Raw genomic sequence first — 8,224 nt, 5'->3', positions numbered from 1 at the left:
AATACATAGAATTTTACAGTTTTCTCAATCTCCCTGGCTTCGAAATTACATAGAACTCAATACACATTTTAGAACATTGGCTAAAAACGATTTTGAAAAAAATTTATACAAATTAATGAACAATGCGGTGTTTGGCAAAACGATGGAAAATGTGCGCAATCGCGTTGATGTAAAATTACTAACGCACTGGGACGGGCGGTACGGTGCATAGGCAATGATCGCTAAACCAAATTTCCACAGCAGAAGCGTCTTTTCGGAAAATTTAATAGCTGTGGAATTGCGCAAACTCGAGGTGAAATTCTACAAACCAATCTACGTGGGTATGTGTATACTCGACATATCCAAGACATGTTTGTACGAGTTTCATCATGAGTATATGTCTCCCCTGTATCGCGACAAATGTAAGGTCATGTACACCGATACCGATAGTCTCATATATCACATTGAGTGCGAAGACATGTACAAAAATATGAAGCGCGACGTCAGCAGATTCGACACTAGCGATTATGCTGCAAACAATGCGTACGGTATGCCGCTCGTAAATAAAAAGGTACCGGGTCTAATGAAGGATGAAAATAACGGTGCCATAATGACCGAATTTGCCGGGCTCAGAGCAAAAATGTACGCATTACGAGTCGATGGGAAAAAGGATACGAAGAAAGTTAAAGGCGTCAAGAGCAACGTTGTCGCGAGAACGATAATGTTTGACGATTACACACGGTGTTTGAAAGAAGAAATTGAAATGACGCGCCAGCAGTCGTGTATATGATCGAAATTGCACCAAGTATACACAATCCGCGAGACAAAAATTGCTCTGAGTCCGTACGACGACAAGCGGTATATCGTACCCGAAACCACCGATACGCTACCGTGGGGGCATTATAAGATACCATTGTAAAATGTGTGTGTGTGTGAAAGAAATATTAATAAAGATTTTTGTATTTTTATATTTCATATATTTTTGTAATGCATATCTCATACATCTTATATTAAAAAATACATGTACTATCGCAAGGAATATTGATAAGGATTTTTATGTATATTTTCATTTTTCAAATATTATATATGTTATACACATATATTTTTTCCAGAAAATTAAAAATAAACACTGTATGAATTAAATCACATTGTCTTTATGTATCCAAGAATTGTGCGAATTGTCAAATCCCAACCATTTCACGTAAACCTCGTCACCCCTCCTACGCAGTACTTTCTCCACGAGATACACGTCCGGATAATTCGCGCGATGCAACTCGTGCTCGTAGAACGCTCCAGCGATAGGTTTTTTACGATAATCCTCAAGTAGATAGCTTACGGGATTAGTATGCTGCACTTTTACAATTTTAAACACTTCGGTTGTCCAATTTGGCGTGTAACCTTTCTCAAAAATTGTCTTGTACTTGCTAACGCGTACCGAGTCACCTACTTTGAATTTTGCCGGACCCGCGATATTTACACGGTTATACACAGTAGCCAAGAGTCTTTCAGCGACCGCGGGGGTAACGTCGACGGGTCGCATACCGATCGTTCGATGCTTGCGCGCGTTGTAATCCGATACGAGTCGCGGCAACGCGCTGATCCACTTGTAAGATCCGTTCAGCGTAAACATCTTCCACATGTCGTTTTTCAGCGTGCGATTGAATCGCTCAACGATCGATGCCTTCAATACTGAATATGTAGAATAATGATTGATGTCATGTTTCCGCATGAGCCGTTGCACGTCAGCGTTATAAAATTCCTTCCCCATATCAGTCTGTAAGTTTTTCGAACATCTTTTGCTATTTCGAATTATCTCAGCGATAGCGTCAGCTGTCTCGCTTCCGCCTTTACTCTTGAGTGGTGCGGCCCACGCGTGCTTGCTCAACGCATCGATGACTGTGAGTATGTAGTGGTAACCTCTGTTGAAACGAGAGTACGGACGCATCTCGACAATGTCAGCTTGCCACAAGTCATCGTATCCCCGCACTATGACATGTCTTCGGGGAAAATTTTTTCTCGCCGGCGCGTGCAATTCGTTCACCAACTGCTGTTTCTCTAAACTATGTTGTTTCTTCGCTTCCTCGGTTATTCCCCCCCTATGTTGTTTCTTCGCTTCCTCGGATCGCCGATCCATCGTTGTTTCGATTCGTCGATCAAACGATGTGTGCCCCGAGTATCACCGTGCGTTTTATCATTCGTTACTGTTCGATAACCGTTCCTGCCCCGTTCGATAGCCGTTTCTGACCCGTTCAATAGCCGTTCGTTACCGTTCCTACCCCGTTAGTTGTCGTTCCTGCCCCGTTCAATAGCCGTTTCTGACCCGTTCGATAGCCGTTCGTTAGCCGTTTCTGACCCGTTCGATAGCCGTTTCTGACCCGTTCAATAGCCGTTCGTTACCGTTCCTACCCCGTTAGTTGTCGTTCCTGCCCCGTTCGATAGCCGTTTCTGACCCGTTCGATAGCCGTTCGTTAGCCGTTTCTGACCCGTTCGATAGTCGTTCCTTACACGTTTGATAGTCGTTTCTGAGCCGTTCACTGCCGTTCTTGACCCGTTTGTTGCCGTGATTGACCCTGTTGGTAGTCGCTTCTAAGTAGTCCGTAGCCTCGTTCACAGTCGTTTCTGACCCGTTCGCAGCCTCGTTGGCAATCGTTTCTGACTCGTTCGTAGCCGTTCCAGAGTTGTATGCCGCCTCGTATGTAGCCGTTCCTGAGGTGTTCATAACCTCGTTCGCAACTGTTCTTGAATTGTTCGTAGCTTCGTTCACAGCCGTTTCCTCTTCGATCACTGCCACTCATTGTAGTTCGATAAGCCTTTGTAGATGTTCAATAATTGTACAATAGCCGCTGTTTAGCCGCTCGTAGCTGTTTCTGAATTAGTGTTAATCGCACGCTGAAGCTCGTTTATCGCAGTCTGCAAAGCTCGCACGTCCTTCTCGAACGCAGTCAGCTTCTCGTCTGATTCTTTCTGCTGATTCTTCAACGTTTTAACGCATTGTTCCACGTACAGTTTGTTGACTGCATCGGTATCAGCCTCAGGTTGCGCTACACGGCGAATCTTGCGCGACCTCGCGTCATAGTACGTAGCGACGCGACACAGAGCGTTTTGACGCAAGTAACTTGTCACCGATTTATCCCAATGATCGCTTGTTCTAATTGCTTCATTTCTCTGTTCGAATAATCCAAATTTGTTGATGGGCATTTTTTTTTCTCGATGCGAGTGACGTCGATCGACTGATCAGTTTCGTTGAGACACCGTTTAATTTATAATAAGGCCGACTTCGCGAAGTTCCTCTATAATCGACAGGATCTCGTTGTCGTGAGCGTTGTGGCCAGCTCGGCGCGAAGCATCGAGCAATCATAGACGATCCACTAGCTCGTTGGGATCGTCCCAGTGCACGTAATCGATCTTATTGTCGGTTAGCGTCATCGCGCGAGGCATGGATACTCCCGTACCGCATTTTTTCTTTTTCGATTCGATCGACATCAACGGTGCAATTATGTGTTTATACTTGTATCCCCTGTTGCTCTTTAATTGACCTTGCGCATCATATTGGCGTTTATGCGCACTCGTCGCCATTAATATGCTCTTATATTTTTGCATATCCTCCTCAGTGTATATGTCATCATCGGGAATTCTCTTGAAGATCAACTCGTATAATCCAGGTGTACCAATGTACCTCACTTTGTCTATGATTATAGAGTCATCTGCGTCGATGTCGAATCGTTTGTTACCGAGCCACATTTCATTCTCGTTGAAATAGACACCGTACACGTGATCGATCTGATTTTTTTCGTCGCCACTAAGGAAAGCGCTCATGTACTTTTGTGGCAGTGGCCCGAAGTACTCTCGTAACATTTTTTGACCTTCCAACGTTTGTAACATGTTTCGAACAGATGGTGATTCGAGCGGGTTGCCCGTGGTTTCGAAAACATTTTCGATTGCGAGTGATTCGGGTATCGTGGGTTGTACGATTCTCGTTGTCGCGGACGGTGTGGAGGTTATCAGCGGTTCATCCGATTTATGCGATGTCGATAAACGATTCGCCTTCAATCGTTGTCTTTTTTTCGGTGTCGTATGCTCATCCTCCTCCTCCTTCTCCTCTTCTTCCTTGTACCGCTTGATGGGTAACGTTTTAATTATAGCGTTACTCTCCGGCTCGTTTTTCACCGCGATTAAGCTAGAGTTGTCGACGATTTTTTGTAGTGGCTCGATAATAGGTCTAAAATGGGTCTTGACCGCGATATCGTCGTCGATCTTACCGGTCTTCAAAGCGCGATGTTTCTTGCGGATCGATTCGCTCGTTTTCTCAATTTCCCTCGCAATCTTTTCACGCTCGCGAATATTATCGCTTTCAGCCATGTCGACAGAGTGTCGGCAGCGATTAATCGTTTTGCGGTATCGCGAACACGTTAAATCCTTTTCTGTATCGCCCGTTCGTAAATGAGCTGTCCTTATCTATCACTAGAAATCCATACTTTTGTTGCCAACAAGTACGACATAATTCACTGAAATCCCTGTACGACATGTCGGTATTCACGTGATCGTTATACACGTGTTTCAAGTTGGTACCGTCCTGTTTAAACAAAATCAGCAGGTTCGCGTTGTCGCGTATAAGATGTTTTGGTATTCTCGCGTACGTCTGACAGAGATAGAAGCAGTCGACGTTCGAGTGACGACCCATTGAGAAGTACTCTCTTATCGTATTTTGCTTGTCGCACGCCACGTCATCGAAGACGAAAATCGAGTTTGGACGTGCCTCGCTCGGTGGAATGACGTCACTGTTATTGGAGAACGTAAAATAGCCGATTTCGTCAATCGGCGTCAACAAATTCTCCAGATATCGATATTTCGGCTGCTGCAGCGACTTCGAGTACACGTACACGTTCTCGAAACGTACACCGTGCGGGCTTTCCAGTAGACTTATCAGAACGTTGGTTTTACCACAATTCGAGGGGCCGCAAACGATCGCGCGTATAGTAGTCGGTAGCATCGTACCGTGCCTGCGCATCTCTGCGTTGTCCTCCATTGATCGTAATCTGTCGTCGCAATTCGTCACGCGTATCGTCAAAGGTTGTCGCACGAATCTCATTTTTTCAACACTACCGATTGGATCGAACGCCTGCCTATTTATAGTGCGCGAAATCACGAGTCGCTCAGTAGAGAAAAAATGTTCGTTCTGCTATCAAGTCCTTCCGACATTCGCGATTTGAGCGTCGAACAACTACAATTTGTGTCAAAAGCTGTTCTGTTGCGAATGTGCGGTGATCACGTCCACTACGTGTGGGACAAACTTCCGGAACACATAAAAGCGGATCCGGAGGTTCAGACGTATCGTCGCTGTTACGAACACTACAATCAGCCGTGGCAGGAAACACACATCGACGGTCCGGCACCATTGATAAAGAATTGCAGCGAATGTCAACGAAAATAGGTAGAGGCCTATTAAATCACGCGATAAACACACTTCCGATCGAATTCCATATTCCCGGCTATCAGTTTTGCGGGCCAGGCACACGGTTGGAGAAGCGATTAGTCAGAGGCGATCGAGGTATAAATCCATTGGACGCGGCGTGTCGCGAACACGATATAGCATACTCTCGGAGCAACGATCTCACCGAGAGACACGCGGCGGATAAGATACTCGCTGAGAAAGCGCGGAATCGCATCGTTGCGAGAGATTCGACTCTCGGTGAGAGAGCCGCCGCCACAGCTGTCTGGACAGCGATGAAAGCCAAGACAAAGCTCGGTATGGGTCTGAAGACGAAGACGAAGAAAAAAACGGCGAAGAAACGGATACTTCCGGTAGCGAAATGCGGCGGTGTATTGCCGATTCTACCAATGTTGGGTGCGCTCGGATCCCTGATCGGTGGAGCGGCTGGTGTAGCGAAGGTGGTGAACGACGGAAAAGCCGCGCAACGTCAGTTGCAAGAGATGCTACGTCACAATCGCGCTATGGAAGGTCACGGATTATATCTCGCTCCTTACAAATACGGACGAGGAGCCTCAACGAGAAAAAAAAAACGTCAAAGAGACGCTAAAAATGCCGCAGGGCGCAACTACCAACATACAATTGCTACAACTGGCAAAACGTATGCACATTCCATATTTTAGAGGTGTTTTCATGCGCAACTCGTTACCGATCGGTGGTATATATCAAAACGAGAGCGGCATTGTAAATTTGGATAGCGTCGAAGGACCAGGTACTCATTGGGTAGCGTATGCAAAGAGGGGGAATCGCGCTATATATTTCGACAGTTTCGGCAATCTTCGACCACCGAATGAATTGGTGCGATATCTCGGACGAAACGTAACGAAGATACAGTACAATTACACACCTGTTCAAACTTACGATCAGAGCATCTGCGGACAATTGTGCTTGCAGTTTCTTCGAACGGTCGATGCATGTGAATTTAAAGACAGATGTTGCGCTATTTAACTCAGTATTCGTTAAACAGTTTCGTCGACATGTCTATGACGTTCACATTGACTGGGAAGAGTAGCGTTCTCACGGCAAACTTCTTTCCTATCATAGATTTGAGAGACGGCGAATACGAGCTCGGTCTAACGGATTTTGAGACTTATCACACGATACCGAATGTGAATTCCTCGAATAATAAATTTTACTTTGGCAAAGACGACGAGGAAATTACGATTCCCGAGGGATCGTATGAGTTGCAAAATATACATGAATTTTTGAAACAAGCAATTTCACGGAAACATCGCGATAAGAAACACATTGACTATGAAGATGATGAATATCCGATAGTGCTCCGCGCTAATTACAATACAATGAGGAGCGAGATCAAATGTGCCTACAGAATAAACTTTACCAAACCCGACAACATTGGATCGCTGCTAGGATTTTCGAATCGTATTCTCGAGCCGCGAAAATGGTACGAATCAAACATGCCGATTAACATTCTCAACGTGAATATTATCCGTATAGAGTGTAACGTGACCGCGGGTGCGAACAACAACGGCATACTCGTTCATACGATACATGAATTTTCACCGAGGGTACCACCGGGATATAAGATATCGGAAACGCCTGCACAGATCATTTACCTGCCGATCATCGCGCGGAGCATTACGGATTTAACGTTACGCGTTGTCGACCAGAACGGACGATTGCTCGATTTTCGAGGAGAAGAGATCACCGTATGATTGCACGTACGTATGCGACGTATGAGATGCTCGTATTGAACGGATCGAAAGACGTGAGAGATAACGCAATCTTTACGAGACCAGCAACACCACCGACAACAACAACAACAACAACGTCGACGTTCGCTAATATCAAATCATCCAAGAAAAAGAAACTCAGCGCATCGAACGTTGCGTTTTTACAATCTTTGGGATTTGCGGTGCGAAACAGCTGAACGATGACCGACATTCTCAACATCGGTGATGAACCGATCTTTGACAATCGTATCATCAAGATCGAGACTCACACGTACAACCCGTTCGCCAATACAACGTTCGGACACAGTGATGAAATAAGAATACCCATACAACAACAGGATCTGTATACATTGCCGTATGAGAGTTTCCTATACATCGAGGGACAACTAACGAAAACCAAACCAGCTGAAGGAAGTGATGTGGAACTGGCAAATAATTGCGCCGCATTCATGTTCGATGAGATTCGATACGAACTCGATGGCGTTGAGATTTATCGCAATAGAAACGTAGGAATAACCACTACGCTCAAAAACTATGTAACGGTATCATCCGATAGAAACGTGATTATGAAAAACGCTGGCTGGGATCCGTGGACCTATGAGAATGGACATTTCAATTTTTGCGTACCGCTCCACATGTTATTGGGATTCTGCGAGGATTATAAACGAGTGGTGATTAACGCTCGTCACGAATTGATCTTAATACGATCGCGCAACAATAATAATTATCTGTTTAGAGATTCGACACTGGAACCTGTGATCAACATATTCAAGATACAATGGCGAATGCCACACGTGCTGTTGAGCGAGATCGAAAAACTGTCGATGCTGCGTGCTCTGGAAAGCGGACGATATCTCAGCATGGGTTTTCGCTCGTGGGATCTATACGAGTTTCCGCTATTGCAGCTTACAACCAAGCATTCGTGGGCCATTAAGACCGCGACTCAACTGGAGAAACCACGATACGTTGTCTTCGCTCTGCAGATAAACCGGAAAAATATCATGTCTGAGGATACAAGTCGATTCGACCACTGCAAATTAATCAACGTGAAACTCTATCTGAA

The 8,224-nt window shown here is 45.2% G+C and overlaps 1 pseudogene; it reads left to right on the top strand.

Moving 5' to 3' along the window:
- The first annotated feature begins 225 nt into the window (after positions 1–225).
- On the top strand, positions 226–1,049 carry LOC145972919 (uncharacterized; annotated as a pseudogene).
- The last annotated feature ends 7,175 nt before the right edge of the window (positions 1,050–8,224 follow it).

The sequence above is a fragment of the Camponotus vicinus genome, unplaced genomic scaffold (genome assembly GCF_025532165.1).
Source record: "Camponotus vicinus isolate PSW18456_S1 unplaced genomic scaffold, iyCamVici1.0 SCAF_6, whole genome shotgun sequence".
NCBI lineage: Eukaryota > Metazoa > Arthropoda > Insecta > Hymenoptera > Formicidae > Camponotus > Camponotus vicinus.
The sequence above is the reverse complement of the archived record's forward strand: the minus strand, read 5'-3'. Positions and strand labels throughout refer to the sequence as shown.